Raw genomic sequence first — 15,650 nt, 5'->3', positions numbered from 1 at the left:
CTAGGTAATAAAATCACACCAGTGAAAGTGGTGGCCAGCCACTGCAGCATGATTTTGCGATTGGTGTTGCCTAAATCGGCGAATCTACACCAATAAGACGTGCTACCTAAATCGGCGAATCTGTACTACCTAAATCGGCGAATCTTTTGATATAACTTCAAAAAGCGTGAATCTGTAGTTTGTTGTTGTGCTGCCTAAATCGATGAATCTGCACTAGATGAGCATTGACACTCCGCCTTTCTCTCTCCTTAGCCGTAGGAACAGAGCCCCATGAGACTTCCAGGGTATCAAAAATTTCAAATTATCGTCTATTAATTTGACAGATTGGCCTGGCTTGGTGATAGTAGCCATAGCTCTAAACTCTGCATCGGCTGCTACATCCACGAGAATTGATCCTCAGCGATGTCATCCATAGCCAATGAACATGAGCAATCATAGCATCAACCGCCCAATATTAACCTGCTAACGATGACTCCTCACGAGCTCCAATACTTTGGCCGTGAACATTCAGTTAACTACAGGTTCGCCACTCGCGTGCCCTCGCTCCTCTTGCAAGCCTACGGTTGCAGTCTCATAGACTGAGGTCATGTCAACCACCACCATACGATGACCACCACCATACGATTTTCCTTCATCTCGACCAGTTGTCCCACACACCACCCTCTATTCCTGTGCCTACCCCAACCAACTCTTGGCCCACCCGCATGCAACGGATGAACTGGTGCCAGCAAACTTCTCTCTAGCTCTCAACCACTGCACACAAAGAGTCCAACAGCCCCCATAGGTCATCGCCCGTTTTCCCATGCTTTACAGCCAGTCTCTCTCTCTCTCTCTCTCTCTCTCTCTCTCTCTCTCTCTCTCTCTCTCTCTCTCTCTCTCTCTCTCTCTCTCTCTCTCTCTCTCTCTCTCTCTCTTTCAACCACCAAAGCCGCCAAAACCTAGCATTGACACTACTTCTTGACGTAATATAACCACTCCCATGCACACATCCACAGAAAAGCAGTCAAGCTCTCTCCCTCTCCACAAATCTCACAAGAAGCTCTAGACCGGCAGTTAAGCTCGCTCCCTCTCTCAATTGCTCATAGCCATGAAACATCATGCAGTTCACGCATCACCTGCCTCAACTCCCTATCTCGTTCTCTCCTAGCCACCGAATTCTCTCTCGCTCTCTGTTTACTGAACCATACGTACACTCTCTCTCTCTTTACTGAACCATACGTCCACTCTCTCTCTGTTTACTGAACCAACCCCCGCCTGCAGAACTAACCACCAATTTTTTTTTCTTTTTGAAGTACTGCTATTACGTAATGGCTTTGAGCCATTCCTTCTCACTACGCAGCACGTAGTCCACCACCATCAATATATATATATATATATATATATATATATATATATTGATAGCCGTTTTTCGGCTTTCCATAGTTGCCATAGTAAGCTACCTCACCCTATCAAATCACTCAAACATTTTGGTTATCCCTACCATTTCACTGTACATAGGCGTGTGTGAGTTAGGGACTTTCTCCATATTTTCTTAAAAACCCTCAATTAGCTAGTCACTGCGCTAGTTGAGCCAAAAAATAAAAAATAATAAAAAATATAAGTATATTATGGCCCACTTGTGTGTAAATATTTCATTGTATATAGGACCTAAATAAAAGGATTTTTCATAATTATTTTGGTATTTATTTAAATATTTCTACTGATGGTGTGTTATTTATGCTATGTACATTGATTCAACATTACCATATTTTTTCTTACCATTTTGCATACTCTGTATTCCATATAAAAATAGTTTCATGCAAGCTTCTCTTATTTTTTGTGTAACTCCATCCCAACAAAAATCCAAAAAAAACTAGTTTATTTATGTGTATATTTTTTCACTATTGTCATTTTTTCCTTCCTACATCTATTCTCTATTACTCTCATAAATTAGACCACCAAAAATATTCATCTTTTTATGGTAGACTTATAATGAGAGAGATTTATTTTGACCCCTTTATATTTTTTCCACCTATATTATTTATATTTGACATATACATATTTTTTTAGACCCCTCAATATTTGATTTTCTTAGTTGTACTATTCACTTATATCATGATCTCAACAATATCTTCAATGATAGACCTACCAAATAAGGTCAAGGGTATGTGGCATGCATGCATGCACCATGGGGAGCTCACTCTTGGAGGTATTCAAAAGAATCATCCAAAGAAGGACCTCACAAGGACCTTGTGCAGTGGAAAAAACAGTCGGTTTTGCTGAATTTTTAAAGATCACATGCTCCCCGAATTTGAAAAGGTGATACAAAAAAAAGTTGTAGCTCGTGAGCTGAACTTTCACCTCAAATTTTTTCATATTTTTTTGAGCTACGAGCTGTGAGCTATGATTTTATTGGTGGACCCCAGTTTGCCCGTGCTATGCAGCCACACTCCCTCTTCCACTTTATCATTTTCCTCTTTCACACACACTCCTCCCTCTCCTTCCCACTCCCAAACCTGCAACTCCCATGTCCTAATTCACCCTCTTCACCATTGCCACATCTCTCACACCTCCATAGCCTTCATCCTCCATTTCTACACCCTATGTGTCCCCCTTTCTCTATACATATATGTCCATATTACCATAGTCTCTTCAACTTTGTAAAGAACTTCAAAAAATCAACAAAAATCCAAGGATAACCTCTGCAAATGAAGGCTTTTATCATGAATTTTCCAAGGTTTGAAGATAACATAGCTTCATCGACACGCGCTACTTCGCCATGCTGACCGCTTCTTCTTCCGGTGCTGTAAAGATGCGAATGTCAAAGCTTCAACCTCTCTTTACAAGCCCATCCCTTCTCTAACTTTTCTCATCATATATCTCACCATTTGGTGAATGATTTTGTAAATATTTTTTAGTGATAATTACTAACTACTAACCACTAACCTTATTGTAAAATGCACCCTCTACTAGAGTAGGCACTCCCAAATATTCACTCCATCCTCTCTCCTTTCATCCTCAATAATTCTCTTCCCTTGAGCCCACATCCGTGTGACTCAAAGGACAAGAGAGACCCACCCTCATTAAAAAAAATAAAAATATGGATAATCTTTTATTCCTTCAAATAAACTTGATTAGGCCTAATCCAAATCGGGGCTTCTAAAACCTATAAAAAGAGCCCTTCTCTCCCTTGTAAATCATCACATGATCACACTACACCACACCATTCTCAACACATAACACACCACTCTTCAAGCCTAGTTGTGTAGAGTGTGTGCATTGTGAGTGCTCTATTCCATTACTACACATAGGTGCATGGAGAAGCTTGAAGTTAGTTATGCCATCTAGAGGAGTGGAGTGATACTATACTCTGCAATCACACTTGTAGCATACTCTTGTCCATAAATAAGATTCATAGTTTTGGGTGCAATTGTATGCTGCAACTACGACTCTTCTCTCCAAATTGACTTGATAAGTTGGCTCATCAGGTGGTTGAAGGTATATTGTCCTTGAAGTTTGTTGTGCCATTTCATGCTTGGTGGTTTGAGGGCTTGTTGAATTGTTTGCCAAAACTTTCAATTGTAAGAGGGTGCTCGGTGAGAGGGCTCCCGTGACCCTAAGACAATTTGTGTATTGGCAACAAGGTCAAGTTTTGTGTTTTCTCTCTATTTCTCATCAAGCTTTGTGTGCATCTAGTCTTTAAGGCTAAGACTGAGTTGCTCAAGTTGATTTGTGCGCTTTACCTCTCTCTGGCGTGGTGAATGTTTGTGTTTGGTGTGTGTGGCTATCTTGCATTCCCCTCTCTTTGTGCGTTTGAGTACAAGGAGATATCACGTGTGTCCTAGTTCGCATCTACAACTAGGTGGTGCCCCTTTTCTTGTTTGGTTTCTGGTTGTGGGTTGTTGTTGTCTCTGATTGTGCTTGCCCCAACCCCAATTGAGCAGCACGGGAGCCTCGAAGGGTGTTTAGAGGCCGCTCTTCTTGTTGCCCGCCCCGGACCGCCTCAATATATATATATATATATATATATATATACTCTGGCGTGGTGAATGTTTGTGTTTGGTGTGTGTGGCTATCTTGCATTCCCCTCTCTTTGTGCGTTTGAGTACAAGGAGATATCACGTGTGTCCTAGTTCGCATCTACAACTAGGTGGTGCCCCTTTTCTTGTTTGGTTTCTGGTTGTGGGTTGTTGTTGTCTCTGATTGTGCTTGCCCCAACCCCAATTGAGCAGCACGGGAGCCTCGAAGGGTGTTTAGAGGCCGCTCTTCTTGTTGCCCACCCCGGACCGCCTCAATATCTATATATATATATATATATATATATATATATATATATATATATATATATATATATATATAAATCTCTTTGCGGCCGTGGTTTGCCAAACCGCACATCTCGCTCTCCTTCTCTCTATTGCATGGTGGCACCAACAACACGCGGTTATTGTTCCCTCTCTCTCTCTCCAACTCCACCACGCAGTGCTTATTCCTTGCCTACCCGACTGCAGACATCATCCAAGGGCACGCAAACTTTCACCCAACAGATTTTGTATTGGTTTCTATACTGCTGCAGTTAGCGCTGCAATCACAGCCGTATGTCCTCTCTCTTCAAATGCATGCTCCTCATGTATCCTAAAATTGCCACCCAGTCTCTCTCCCTTCCCCTCCTGCGACCACCTGCAGCACATTAACAAAGCTCTGCAGCGGCGAACCTTGATGAATCTCTTGCAGAGGCAGACCTTGACGAAGCTCTTCAGCGACATACGCCCACTGTCTGGCATCCTCCGATAATGATGATGATGACGACATTGATTATGATAACCTCAGCCTAACAAAATTTTATCCTTCATTTTACATCATTTTATTTTGTACCCACATTGTATTAGATACAAAATATTCTATCAGTTTTTCCCATAGGCCTTTGGCAACCGGATAATAAAATACTTCATTTCATTTTGCTCTCTCTTCCCTTTCCCACTACGATTTTTTATAACGACAAACATAGGCGAAGCTCTTCAATAAGCATCCACTAGTTTTTCGGACATCACCGGACTGCCAAGCATATTCAGACATCGACAAATCTCCTCAGCGACCAGCTTCCTGCGACAACGGTGCCTGATGCCGACCATACCAGGCATTGAGATGATGATGATGATGATGATGATTTCAGTCTGACGATATTACTTTTAGTCTTTTAATCTCATTTTTCACTACACTTCATTTTATTTTGTACGCGATATTGTATTAGATCCATGAGGATTATACGAGTTTGACCCCATGGCTTTTTAAAGACGAGTAATATAGTTTCTTCGCTCTTGATGCAATACTTCTTGCAACAAACCGAAGCGCGGAGTACCCTGCAAAATATCGAGAATCGTGCACTACAAACCATAAACGATAAATATGCATACCTGACAGATCCACAAGCACATAACCCAAGATATACGTGAACATAGAAAAGACAGCGAGCGACAGAGAGTAGGAAAACACATACAGGAGAAAAGTTCATGCTCAAAAAATGAGTTACATCCAATTCACACTTGGGCATAAAATAGACATGGCTCATAAAGAGCTCAATGTAACAATTAATAACTGTCTACATCTTAACTTATAATTAAACCATAAAATACTAAGGCTTGCCACGAAATCCAATGGTGGCACTTTTTTTTCGAATAACTGCTATCGCCTTATTGTCCAGCACGTGCCAATCACTGATCTGCTCACACAACACCCAACAAGTGATCATATTCCACAATTCAAATCAACATTGCAATGCTTCATCACAATATCAAATATTTCACAAATATATCATCAAAATACCAATTCTATTACAGCATGTGAGTACCCAGGAGATATCATAAACACATGGATTGCCATTGGAGCATAGTGGCCACAGCCACTCCGAGTAGGATGATCATCACATTCGTAGTCCACTGTCAGATGATAACATTGAGGAGATGTTTGGGTTAGGTAAAGGCATAATCTTTTTCGAGCATAATATTTAACTTCGTGTACAGATTAGTAAGTTTGATTGGCAAATAGTTATAAGGTAGTTTTTTGTTGTAGATGGTACAAACGAGGAGATCAATCCACTACACCTTGGAGTGTGTTGCAACATCAACTACATGCAATTAGAGTTACAAGGCGAGAGGTCAAAAAGCAGGTAAATTTTACTTTTGAATTGAGTAACATAAATACAGAGTAATTGAATCAAATTTTATATGTTAACTGCATGATATAGATAAACAAGTGCGGTTCCACAATTTTTGGGCTCCTTGACCACTAGATGAATGGATCCTATTGCTCAAATTGGGGGGGGGGGGGGGGGGGGGGATGTGATTGGTGTGGGCATATTTTCCCACTCATTGTGCAATCCCCCACTAAATTCAGTAGTAGATGGAACTTTTTCTCTAGGGATCTACTAGATTCGGCCTTTACTTTAGCGGCGCAGTATGTTCTACCACACGACACAATGGTTCTAATGCTTTGAACAAAGCATCTCGGCATGGTGGAAGTAGATGCAGGTGAATGCGGATTCAAGCTTTGTCACACATTATGCTTGGAACTGCCGCATCCTTATTACTTGATACGTGACGATGGACGGGAGTAGGTATTTTATTTTATGTTTGTAATTTGAGTTGTTATTGTGCATGCTATATATACATTTGTATAAGCAAAGATTTCATTGATTATTGCAAATTTTCTTTCTCATCTTGGCCGTGATTACTCGAGCAAATAACGATAGCTACGAGCATCCTCACTATGATTGAGAAGCTGGTGACATTGCTGCCAATGCTGAGGCTTAAGAGGTAGACGTGGACATACTTGAGGAGTAGATGAGGATATACTCAAGGAGTCAACGCCTTTTGTTGGGAATCAACCATATAGCACAAACAATGATAAAAATCCGATTCGTCACATGGACGAGTGTAGCAAGATGTTCACGAGGTGTTTTTGGCTAGCACAACCACTTGCTTAAGGACATAAAAAATTGTTATATTTCCTCTATGATCTAGAGTGACATATATTATGTGGATAAATATAGAGATGGATGCTTGGCACATTCACTCAAGAGTGAGATGCATTGCTTGATTGTTTTCTTGACGCAGACACTATGGCAAGAGCGTATAAACATCTCAACCATCATTGCATTAGTAGAGAGATGTGCTTCAAGAAATGCATTGCTCCCATCATGTACCACCCTCCTTTGGGGTTGCAATCTCATATTGGCGAGGTTTCCCGCTCCGCAACAATGCAACGGCCACCATTGGATCTACAACTATGCGTCCATCCACCCATCCATTGTTGGAATTAGGGTTGCAGAGAAACACACACAGCTTGGAGAAGACGAAGGAAGCTCAAGGCACACAATAGAGAGTGTATTCCTTAGTGTGCAATGGAAAGATAGATAGCCCTAGAGTGATGGGCGTATATACAATGCACGGGGGAAAAAACCTCCTAAAGAGGGAAAAAATGCCCCGGCGGTCCTAGTGTGTTCACACACATCACTACCACATGTATATGGTAACAAATCCCCCCTGGAGTGATGCGGTGAACGAGAGCTGGCACATGAGTAAAGGGAAGTGCCATGCCCTGAGGACAGGATCAGTCCACAAAGGGGAGTAAGCCCAAAGCTTTGCGGAAAGCTTCAAGCTTCTCACGAGACAATGCCTTTGTGAAAAGATCTGCAAGGTTGTCCTGTGTTGGCACATAAGCCAAGCTGATCTCTCCTGCTGAGAGCCTCTCCCTGACATAGTGGTAATGCACCTCAATGTGCTTTGTGCGAGCATGAAAAACTGGGTTCCTCGCAACTGCCAATGCGCTCTGACTGTCAGTGTAGATAGTGTTGGCAGTGTCCTGTCCAACACCCAAGTCAGCCATAAGGCGTCTGAGCCATACACACTCAACCGTAGCTGTGAAGACTGCCCTGTACTCAGCCTCACAACTCGAAGTGGCCACAGTAGGTTGCTTCTTGCTCAACCATGATATACATGAACTGCCAAGCATGAAACAAAAACCACTTGTGGACACTCGCGTGTCAAAACAACCAGCCCAATCTGAGTCCGAAAAAGCATGTAAGTCTGGCGGCAATGATCCCCCCTTGGGATAAAACAAGCCAAGATGTAAAGTGCCACTAAGGTAGCGGAAAATCCTCTTGACAGCCTGCCAATGCTTAGACCCTGGGCTATGCATAAATCTGCTGACCTGCGAGACTGCAAACTGAATATCTGGCCTCGTGTTGCATACATAAATGAGGCAGCCAACAGCAGTTTGGTAAAGAGTGACATCAGCAGGATCGCCAGCATCATGTAGACTCAACTTCAAACCTGTTTCCATGGGAGTGGCAATAGGTTTGCAATCCTCAAGTCCAAACTTACATAGCAATGTCTCTATGTAACTTTTCTGACACAAGGCAATACCACCATCACACTGCTTAAACTGTATACCCAAGTAATGATGCAACAGCCCCAAATCTTTCATCTTGAAAGTAGCATTCAAATCAGCCTTAAATTCAGCAATATGTCTCTCATTTGGTCCAGTGATCAGCAAATCATCAACATAAAGAACCACAATGAGAAATACATCATCCTCACGCTTTACATACAATGTGCTTTCTGTTGGACTGTTACGAAAGCCTCGTTTAACCAAATGAGTGTCAGCTTTCTCATACCAAGCACGAGGAGATTGCTTCAACCCATACAAAGCCTTCTTACATTTGCACACTTTGTCCTCTTGTCCTTTTATGACAAAACCGCGAGGCTGCGTTACATAAACTTCCTCAAATATGTCACCATTCAAGAAAGCAGTAACAATGTCTGATTGATGTACATCCCAACCAAAATGAGCTGCCAATGCACATAGAAAACGCACAGTAGTCATACGACAAGTGGGAGCAAAAGTCTCTTCATAATCTATGCCTTTTTGTTGTGCATAACCCTTTGCAACAAGTCGAGCCTTATGGCGATCGATCTCACCATCCGGCTTGCGTTTCAACTTGATAACCCACTTCGTACCAATGGCCTTTTTGCCAGGAGGCAAATCACATAAAGTCCATGTGTCATTCTCTATAAGTGCATCATATTCTGATTTCATGGCAGCAATCCAATTTTCTGAATTCTGTGCTTCATCAAAAGACAGAGGCTCTTCAACATCATGTAAACTAGACACAGCCAAAGCATAACAATCTGATGCATAAGATGCATGGCGAGAGCCTGAACGAGTACGACTAGATAAAGGTGCATCCAATTTACTGTCACGCAAAGTGTGCACCAGCCATTTTGGCATACCTCTAGCCTGCTCATTTTCAGCCCTTTCCTCATCAAGTACATCATGTACATCTGCATCAGTAATAGGCTGTTCTAAAACATTTTCAGAAACCCCCATAGGCTGTACATTTGCCTCATTGGAACTTACATTCGTATTTCCACCACTGAAAAGAGGCAACAAAGTGTCATAAATGTCCTGTGAGCTTACATTACTGTCTCTAGTACATGACAGCAAGGGTTGAACAGAATCTTCCACAAACACTACATCCCGTGAAACCAAAATACGTTTTGTTTGCGGATGATACAACCTGTAACCTTTGCTTTCAGCACTATAACCAACAAAAATACATTTGACAGCCTTATCATCCAATTTTCTGCGCTGCACTTGTGGCACCAAAGCATATGCCAAACAGCCAAAAACACGCATGTGCTCAATAGAAGGTTTTCTATCATGCCATGCTTCATATGGAGTAATAGACTGCAAAGCTTTCGTAGGACACCTGTTAAGTACATAAGTGGCACACATGATGGCCTCAAGCCAAAAAGAATGCGGCAAAGCTTGACTTTTGACCATACATCGTGCCATTTCCGTTAGTGACCTGTTTTTCCTCTCAGCAACACCATTTTGCTGAGGTGTATAAGGCACTGTACATTGGTGTTTTATCCCACGACTAGCCAGAAATGCATTAAATTCATGAGACATATACTCCCCCCCTCGATCGGAACGGAGGGTGCCCATAGTACATTTTGAGACATTTTCAGCCATAGCCAAAAATTGTTTGAAGCACATAAAAACTTCGGACTTTGCTTTAAGAGGAAATACCCATGCATGCCTGGAGTAATCATCAATGAAAGTCACGAAGTACAGGTAATTGCCCAAGGACGGAGTTTGCATGGGCCCACAAACATCACTATGCACAAGCTGCAACCTGCATGTGGCCCTAACTGAACCATCCTTTGGAAACTTAGAACGCTGCATTTTACCCAGAATACAGCCTTCACAAACATGTTTGATAGGTGCTTCAAGAGGCGGCAAAGAAGCAACCATATCAGATTTCTGCAAATGTAGCAAACTGGCAAAATTCAGATGACCAAAACGTGCATGCCAAAGTTTTGCATCTGAAATAGCCCTTGAATCTGCAACAGCATTTGCAAAATTTTGTCCACACTTGTCATACAAAGTGAGCTTATACAGCCCACGGCACAAAAGCCCAGATGCAACAATTTCATCACCAAAACTGAGATCATGAACTGTACATCTGTCATCCACAAATTTGACTACAAGTCCAAGTCTAGCAAGTGCGGATACAGACAATAGATTCTTCTTGATCCCAGGTACATAAAGTGCATCAACAAGTGTGAAGGAACTGCCATTAGCAGCAGTGAGCACAATCTTTCCAACTCCCTGAACTGGATAAGAGGCGTTGTTGGCACAAGTGACTGAATTTCCATGAGGGACAGACTCGAGAGAGGTAAACAATTCACGATGTGAGGTAATGTGCTTTGTAGCACCACTGTCGAAATACCACACATGTGAATCTGCAGCAACTGACAAGCATGCATCATGGACAGCAGGATTGTAAGTGCACTCTGCGCTAAAAGCCCATTCTGCATCAACATCAGCATCACAATCTCCTTTCACAGAAGACTCAACAATGGCTGCATTTGTAGTGGAACCAGCATTTGCAGTGGAACCACCCTCTTTCTTCTTAGCCTCTTTGGCCTTCAACTTAGGACACGACTTGATCAAGTGATCATTGGCTTTACAATAATGGCAACGCATCTTCTTTTTGCCCTTATCACCAGAATTGCCAGACGAAGTGCTGCCAGCAGAAGCATTAGGAACAGAATTTTTGCCACTCGCAGCAGAACCATAAGAAGTGGCTGCATTACTGTTACCACCCTTTCTTTGAGAAGCAATAAAAGCCTGTTCAACTGCACGCTGCCTAGTCCTGTTTTTTCTAGAAAGTGACTCTTGCAACAGCAATGTGCATAATGCATCAAACTTGACAACTTCAGGATTTCCTTGGGTCATCAGTCTCCAAGTACTAGCAAAAGTCTGGTAGGAATCTGGTAAGGCATCAAGAACAGTCTGCACAAGGGAACTGTCAGAAATGACTTCACCTGCAGAAATGAGTTGCTCATTGATATCCTTGACACTAGCAAGGAAAGTGTCCATATCATCTTCCTCATGCATAATCTTCGACTCTAGCTCTTTACGCAGCAAAGCAATTTTAGCCTCATTGCGGCTTGCATAAAGACCTGCTAGAATATCCCAAGCCTGTTTTGCAGATTTTGCTGAACGGATGTGAGGAATAATGGTGCGCTTCACAGACAACGCAATCAATGCATGAGCCTGCGCATCCTTAACATCCCAACGAGCTTGTTCTGCTGTAGGCAAAACAACTCTAACAGGTGCAATCCTTGCAGCAAGACCTGCAACATCCTCAATATCGCCTACATCTTCAGAACCAGGACGTACATCAATGCCCTGCACAATGTTCCAGACACCTTTTGACACAAGAACGTGTTGCATCATATAAGCCCACATAGGGTAGTTGTCCCCATCCAACCTGTCCTCAGCAGCAAACATCTTGAACACATCTGTGTTGTTGTTGTCAGCCATGGTAAATGCTGCACCTGATGTGAAAACTGCCCGAAAATAGGAGAAATGGAGCGGGAACAACTTGTGCTATATAGCACAAACCGTAGAAGACTATAAGGCACCTGTTATGCAGAAAACGGCACTGACAGAAAATCTGCACAAAATGACGAAATAACCTGTGCAGTACTGCCCGTAGTGGAAACGGAGGCCGAAATGAGCCCAAATCAAAATTCTGAGCAGACCGAGCCCTTCGAGCTCTCCCAAAATATTTGTCGACCTGCGAACGCTTGCCAAAGCTCACTGAAATCGGAGAAAGTGAGCAGGCGTGTGCTGGAGCAGCTGGCGACTAAGCCCGGGAGGACGTGACCTGCTCTGATACCAATTGTTGGAATTAGGGTTGCAGAGAAACACACACAGCTTGGAGAAGACGAAGGAAGCTCAAGGCACACAATAGAGAGTGTATTCCTTAGTGAGCAATGGAAAGATAGATAGCCCTAGAGTGATGGGCGTATATACAATGCACGGGGGAAAAAACCTCCTAAAGAGGGAAAAAATGCCCCGGCGGTCCTAGTGTGTTCACACACATCACTACCACATGTATATGGTAACATCCATCACCTATATTTCCTACTAGAAGTCTTATCATGAGTCCCACACACTCCACATCCACCATGCCACCCATCGTTCCATTGGATCCTAGACTTGCATCTCAATATGCATGGTTGGACGTCCCTTCGTGCCTCCAATGATAGGTGCTCCCCTTCTTCCTTTTTTGTATGGATAAGGAGGTTTTGTCCCATACCAGTGACCATATGGCATTCTATTGAAGATGTTTCCACAATTGCCTTACCCTCGTCCACCTCCCCGTTGAGGCCATTGTAATCATGTTTTTTATTTGAATGAAAGTTTTCTCTTGCTCATCAATTCTCTCTCTTCGTGGTCAACTATGGATGTCTTTGTGGGGAGAGAGAGAGAGAGAGAGAGAGAGAGAGAGAGAGAGAGAGAGAGAGAGAGAGAGAGAGAGAGAGAGAGAGAGAGTACACTACCATCATGTATTTATTTTTAACCACAATCCTTGATATTGTAATACTAGAAGCCATAAAATTTTAGCACGAAATCTCTCTCTCTCTCTCTCTACATTGGTTCATGGTCTTCAATGAACATGAAACATAATCTTTTGAAAGATATACTATTCTGCTTGGATGTTTGTGCAACTCCTTGTTATTGTTTAATATGTTAACATTGGTTGAACAAATGAAGACAATCATTGTAGAGAGAGAGAGAGAGAGAGAGAGAGAGAGAGAGAGAGAGAGAGAGAGAGAGAGAGAGAGAGAGAGAGAGAGAGAGAGAGAGAGAGAGAGAGAGAGAGAGAGAGAAATAGTTTGCAATTTTTCTTGAGCAACGGTGGTGCCAAGGGAAGGGGAGAGGAAGAGACATGAAATGGGAGAGAAAGAGAGGCAGAGATGGAATGAGGGAAGAAGAGCGTAAGAGAGAAGCAGAAAAGGGGAGAGAGAGAGAGAGAGAGAGAGAGAGAGAGAGAGAGAGAGAGAGAGAGAGAGAGAGAGAGAGAGAGAGAGAGAGAGAGAGAGAGAGAGAGAGAGAGAGAATTATTTCTGGAATCTGCTCGTCCGATTCTAAAAAAGTGCTTGCCAATAAATATTCCCCTTCTCACATGCATCTACACTTTGCTCATTTCAGGCTTGTTTGGCCATTTTCCATTTTGTGGATGAATGTAAAATAAAAAATTTTGGTTGCAGTAATTGCTATTGTTCCCACCCAAAACCTTAGCCTCATAGTCATATTTGGAGAATAGAGTGTCGTTTCTTACAAAATATAGCTAATAAATTACTTTAAAATAACAAAAATTTCACCAAATTTGGCCAAAAAAACTATGATAGCAAGCTCCAACCCTCCCATTCTCTTGGCACAATACTCGATTCGTTCATATGCATCGTCACTTGGCCCACATGTCTGAAACCATGGCCTTGCATCCTTGCAGTAACTAAACCATTAGTTGATTCTCAACCTTTGAGACCCAAGTGCCGCTCCTTACTGAGCATCACACACTAGATGTGTTCTACCTTAGGACAACTCACCAAATCCTCACTGCCTCTAAAGATATTGTCCTCTTTTTCATCTTCATTGCTCCATACTTCACACTTGCATCATCTTCTGCCTCATTACTGTCACACACCTTACAATTCTTATAGTAGGATCGGAAGTATATATGCATGCGAGCTCCTTGGAGAACCAAGGTCTACCATCCGTAGCATCTAACACTCTTTTTCATTCAAGCTTTGTGAAATGCACATTGGCATTCACCTCCTTGTTGCCTCGTCTTTGGTAAGATTAAGGATGAAGCCATAGCAGTCCCTCCATGGATGTGGCAAAGGAGAGGGCTCCTGTGGTATTGGACCATTGTCTTCCCCCATACGTGTGTCCCCCTACATACCCAAGAGTCTTTGTGTTACTTCACTTTCCACATCGCCTCTAGATTTTGAACACACTAGGCCTCATGCGTGAAACCAACCACATCACTTGGCGGCCTTTCCCTTTGATACACCTTCAAGACTCCTTCGATGTCACATCAACTAGACTTTGTTGATACACTCTAGGTCCCCACTCTAGACCTCTTTTTGCTTCAACTCCTCTATATGTACTTGTATGCTCTCCATCCTTTACATCAAGTCTTGCATCATCTCTTGCAATATACTCGAATTTCCCTCTGGCTCTTCCCCATACCATCGTTGTACTTGAATCCTTGCATGTCTACTCCTTCAATCCCTACTCTCCCTGGACTATCTTGCTCCATATTCGAGGTTTTTGCCTCTTTCTGTGACCACATAGCCTGTAGAGTAGGAGGCAGCGAGCAGAGAGTCTTCATGCAGATTCAAGCAAATCTCCTATCCCAATGGTAGTGCCTAGCGAGAGCTTTAATTTTGCATCATTGGTGGCGCTCTTTTCTTAGCCGCGCTCACCAACCCGTTTTCATTTCATGTTTCTAAGGGCAATGTTTTCTCTAGTGCTCCCGCTCTCGCACATCTCTTGGGTTCATCCCTACAAAGGCAAAGTTTGCTCTCCTCCTAGTCACCATTGGACTAACACCCTTTGTTGCTTTCTTCTAGCGTAAAACTAGCCATTTATCAATCGGCATTGTTTTCTCAGCCCAACCAACACCTCCCTCATCGTTTTTGCTATGGGTTGGCCTCCAAGTGATTGCAATAAGAGACGGACCTCGTCTTGATTCTGGGTGGTCCCAACACTCACCCTTTCATCCAGAGAGATGGCTCACGTTCCTTGCATCCTGCGGGTAATTTAATTTTTTGTTCTGATTCGTCGGGTGCTCTTGCTATTGCTCCTTGTTGTGCTCCAAGTTGTGGAACTGCTCCTCCTTTGCGACATCACTGCAAGGTTATTTATTATTTGCAACGTTGAATTCAGCTATTAAAATTTACCCAATCTCTCTTGATTGACTCTCTCTTGCGCTCAACACAAGAAGATTTAGAAATTTTCTCATGTAGGAAAACGGAGTCTTTTCCAGTGCTTTTCATACAATGAATAACATCATGAGTTTCTGCTGGAGAGGCACCACATACCTAGCTAGGTGCGATTGGGGGCAGGGGACCCCCACCGGGCCGGTGGTCCCCTGCCCCTAATCGTACCTAGCTAGGTATGGAGTGCCTCCCTCACAGAAGGTCATGATGTTTTGGTAAGTCACAATGTGGGAATTATTGTGAGAATTTGTCCAAAACTTCTTGTGTGCAAGTCGACAAGATCCCTCTTAGGTGGATTTTATGACC

The sequence above is a fragment of the Adiantum capillus-veneris genome, chromosome 14 (genome assembly GCF_014529385.1).
Source record: "Adiantum capillus-veneris isolate H3 chromosome 14, ASM1452938v2, whole genome shotgun sequence".
NCBI classification, from domain to species: Eukaryota; Viridiplantae; Streptophyta; class Polypodiopsida; order Polypodiales; family Pteridaceae; genus Adiantum; species Adiantum capillus-veneris.
Note: the sequence above shows the minus strand (reverse complement) of the source record.